Here is a 5,290-nt window from a genome sequence, read left to right on the forward strand (position 1 = left end):
CAAGCAAAAGCTGAGAGAATTCAGCACCACCAAACCAGCTCTCCAACAAATGCTAAAGGATATCTCTAGACAGGAGACACAAAAACGGTGTATAAACACGAACCCAAAAACAATAAAGTAAATGGCAATGGGATCATATTTATCAATTATTGCCTTAAACGTAAATGGGTTGAATGCCCCAACCAAAAGACAAAGACTGGCTGAATGGGTACAAAAACAAGACCCCTGTATACGTTGTGTACAAGAGACCCACCTCAAAACAGGGGACACATACAGACTGAAAGTGAAGGGCTGGAAAAAGATATTCCATGCAAATAAAGATCAATAGAAAGCAGGAGTAGCAATACTCATATCAGATAAAATAGACTTTAAAACAAAGGCTGTAAAAAGAGACAAAAAAGGACACTACATAATGATCAAAGGATCAATCCAAGAAGAAGATGTAACAATTATAAATTTATATGCACCCAACATAGGAACACTGCAATATGTAAGACAAATGCTAACAGGTATGAAAGGGGAAATTAAAAATAACACAATAATAGTGGGAGACTTTAATACCCCATTCACACCTATGGATAGATCAGCTAAACAGAAAATTAACAAAGAAACACAAACGTTAAATGATACAATAGACCAGTTAGGCCTAATTGATATCTATAGGACATTTCACCCCAAAATAGTCAATTTCACGTTTTTCTCAAGTGCACATGAAACCTTCTCCAGGATAGATCACATCCTGGGCCATAAATCTAGCCTTGGTAAATTCAAAAAAATTGAAATTATTCCAAGCATCTTTTCTGACCACAATGCAGTAATATTAGATCTCAATTATAGGAGAAAAAAATATTAAAAATTGCAACATATGGAGGCTGAACAACACGCTGCTGAATAACCAACAAATCACAGAAGAAATAAAAAAAGAAATCAAAATATGCATAGAAACGAATGAAAATGAAACACAACAACCCAAAACCTATGGGACATTGTAAAAGCAGTGCTAAGGGGAAAGTACATAGCAATACAGGCATATCTCAAGAAATAAGAAAAAAGTCAAATAAATAACCTAACTCCACAACTAAAGCGACAGAAAAGGAAGAAATTAAGAACCCAAGGGTGAGTAAAAGGAAAGAAATCTTAAAAATTAGGGCAGAAATAAATGCAAAAAAAGAAAGAAAAGAAACAAAGGAGACCATAGCAAAAATCAACAAAGCCAAAAGCTGGTTCTTTGAAAGGATAAATAAAATTGACAAACCATTAACCAGACTCATCAAGAAACAAAGGGAGAAAAATCAAATCAATAAAATTAGAAAAGAAAATGGAGGGATCACAACAGACAACTCAGAAATACAAAGGATCATAAGAGACTACTATGAGCAATTACATGCCAATAAAATGGACAACGTGGAAGAAATGGACAAATTCTTAGAAGAGTACAACTTTCCAAAACTGAATGAGGAAGAAATAGAAAATCTTAACAGACCCATCACTAGTACAGAAATTGAAACTGTAATCAGAAATCTTCCAGCAAATAAAAGCCCAGATCGAGATGGCTTCACAGCTGAATTCTACCAAAAGTTTAGAGAAGAGCTGACACCTATCTTACTCAAATTCTTCCAGAAAATTGCAGAGAAAGGTAAACTTCCAAACTCATTCTATGAGGCCACCATCACCCTAATACCAAAACCTGACAAAGATGCCACAAAAAAAAAAAAAAAAAAAAAACTACAGGCCAATATCACTGATGAACACAGATGCAAAAATCGTTAATAAAATTCTAGCAATCAGAATCCAACAACACATTAAAAAGATCATACACCATGACCAAGTGGGCTTTATCCCAGGGATGCAAGGATTCTTCAATATTTGCAAACCAATCACACCACATTAACAAATTGAAAAATAAAAGCCATATGATTATCTCAATAGATGCAGAAAAAGTCTTTGATAAATTTCAACATCCATTGATGATAAAAACTCTCCAGAAAGCAGGAATAGAAGGAACATACCTCAACATAATAAAAGCTATATATGACAAACCCACAGCAAACATTATCCTCAATGGTGAAAAATTGAAAGCATTTCCCCTAAAGTAATGAACAAGACAAGGGTGCCCACTCTCACCACTACTATTCAACATAGTTTTGGAAGTTTTGGCCACAGCAATCAAAGCAGAAAAAGAAATAAAAGGAATCCAAATTGGAAAAGGAGAAGTAAAACTCTCACTGTTTGCAGATGACATGATCCTCTACACAGAAAACCCTAAAGACTCCACCAGAAAATTACTAGAGCTAATCAATGAATATAGTAAAGTTGCAGGATATAAAATCAACACACAGAAATCCCTTGCATTCCTATACACTAATAATGAGAAAATAGAACAAGAAATTAAGGAAACAATTCCATTCACCATTGCAATGAAAAGAATTAAATACTTAGGAATATATCTACCTAAAGAAAAAAAAAAGACCTATATATAGAAAACTATAAAACACTGATGAAAGAAATCAAAGAGGACACTAATAGATGGAGAAATATACCATGTTTGTGAATTGGAAGAATCAATAGAGTGAAAATGAGTATACTACCCAAAGCAATCTATAGATTCAATGCAATCCCTATCAAGCTACCAACAGTATTTTTCACAGAGCTAGAACAAATAATTTCACAATTTGTATAGAAATACAAAAAAGCTCGACTAGCCAAAGCAATCTTGAGAAAGAAGAATGGAACTGGAGGAATCAACCTGCCTGACTTAAGGCTCTACTACAAAGCCACAGTCATAAAGACAATATGGTACTGGCACAAAGATAGAAATATAGATCAATGGAACAAAATAGAAAGCCCAGTGATAAATCCACGCACATATGGACACCTTATCTTTGACAAAGGAGACAAGAATATACAATGGAGAAAAGACAATCTCTTTAACAAGTGGTGCTGGGAAAACTGGTCAACCACTTGTAAAAGAATGAAACTAGAACACTTTCTAACACCATACACAAAAATAAACTCAAAATGGATTAAAGATCTAAACATAAGACCAGAAACTATAAAACTCTTAGAGGAGAACATAGGCAAAACACTCTCCGACATACATCATAACAGGATCCTCTATGACCCATCTCCCAGAATATTGAAAATAAAAGCAAAAATAAACAAATGGGACCTAATTAAACTTAAAAGCTTCTGCACAACAAAAGAAACTATAAGCAAGGTGAAAAGACAGCCTTCAGAATGGGAGAAAATAATAGCAAATGAAGCAACTGGCAAACAAGTAATCTCAAAAATATGCAGGCAACTCCTGCAGCTCAATTTCAGAAAAATAAACGACCCAATCAAAAAATGGGCCAAAGAACTAAATAGACATTTCTCCAAAGATGGCTAACAAACACATGAAAAGATGCTCAACATCACTCATTATCAGAGAAACGCAAATCAAAATCACTATGAGGTACGATTTCACGCCAGTCAGAATGGCTGCGATCCAAAAGTCTACAAGCAATAAATGCTGGAGCGGATGTGGTGGAAAGGGAACCCTCTTACACTGTTGGTGAGAATTCAAACTAGTACAGCCACTATGGAGAACAGTGTGGAGATTCCTTTAAAAACTGGAAATAGAACTGCCATACAACCCAGCAATCCCACTGCTGGGCATACACACTGAGGAAACCAGAATTGAAAGAGACACGTGTACCCCAATGTTCACCGCAGCACTGTTTATAATAGCCAGGACATAGAAGCAACCTAAATGTCCATCAGCAGATGAATGGATAAGAAAGCTGTGGTACATATACACAATGGAGTATTACTCGGCCATTAAAAAGAATACATTTGAATCAGTTCTAATGAGGTGGATGAAACTGGAGCCTATTATACAGAGTGAAGTAAGCCAGAAAGAAAAACACCAATACAGTATACTAACGCATATATATGGAATTTAGAAAGATGGTAACCACAACCCTGTATGTGAGACAGCAAAAGAGACACAGATGTATAGAACAGTCCTTTGGACTCTGTGGGGGGGGGGGGGGGGATGATTTGGGAGAATGGCATTAAAACATGTATAATATCATATAAGAAACAAATCGCCAGTCCAGGTTCGATGCAGGATACAGGAAGCTTGGAGCTGGTGCACTGGGATGACCCAGAGGGACGGTATGAGGAGGGAGGTGGCAGGGGGGTTCAGGATGGGGAACACGTGTACACCCATGGTGGATTCTTATTGATGTATGGCAAAACCATTACAATATTGTAAAGTAAAAAAATAATAATTTTAAAATAAAAAAATAAAAAATCCACATATATGTGAGGTCATATGGTATTTCTTTTCCCTAAATGATTTCTTTCACAAAGGATGAAACCGTCTAAATCCATCCATTTGTCACAAAAAGCAGGAAAGGATTTCATTATTTTATCGTTGATGTAAGCGTCTTTTAATTTCATGGCTGCAGTCACCATCTGCAGTGATTTTGGAGCCCAAAAAGATAAAGTCTCACACTGTTTCCACTGTTTCCCCATCTATTTCCCATGAAGTGATGGGACCAGATGCCATGATCTTCGTTTTCTGAATGTTCAGCTTTAAGCCAACTTTTTCACTCTCCTCTTTCACTTTCATCAAGATGCTTTTGAGTTCCTCTTCACTTTCTGCCATAAGGGTGGTGTCATCTGCATGTCTGAGGTTATTGACATTTCTCCCAGCAATCTTGATTCCAGCTTGTGCTTCTTCCAGCCCAGCGTTTCTCATGATGTACTTCTGCATAGAAGTTAAATAAGCAGTGTGACAATATATGGCCTTGTACTCCTTCCCCAACTTTGAACCAGTCAGTTGTCTCATGTTCAGTTCTAACTGTTCCTTCTTAACTCACATGCAAGTTTCTCAGGGAGCAGATAAGTTGATGTGGTACTCCCATCTCTTTAAGAATTTTTAACAGTTTGTTGAGATTCACAGTCAAAGGCATTAGCTTAGTCAATGTAACAGAAGTAGACATTTGTCTGCAATTGCCTTGCTTTCTCCAAGATCCAACAGATGTTGCCAATTTGATCACTGGTTCTTCTGCCTTTTCAAAATCCAGCTTGTATATCTGGAAGTTCTCAGTTCATGTATTGCTGAAGCCTAGTTTGAAGGAATTTGAACATAACCTTGCTAGCATGTCAAATGAGTAGTTGTAGGATCATTAAAACATTCTTTGATATTGCCCTTCTTGGGGATTGGAATGAGAACTGACCCTTTCCAGTCCTGTGGCCACTGCTGAGTTTTTCAGATTTGCTGACATGTTGAGTGCAGCAC

This window comes from Bubalus kerabau, chromosome 6 (genome assembly GCF_029407905.1).
Source record: "Bubalus kerabau isolate K-KA32 ecotype Philippines breed swamp buffalo chromosome 6, PCC_UOA_SB_1v2, whole genome shotgun sequence".
In the NCBI taxonomy this organism is placed as follows: domain Eukaryota; kingdom Metazoa; phylum Chordata; class Mammalia; order Artiodactyla; family Bovidae; genus Bubalus; species Bubalus kerabau.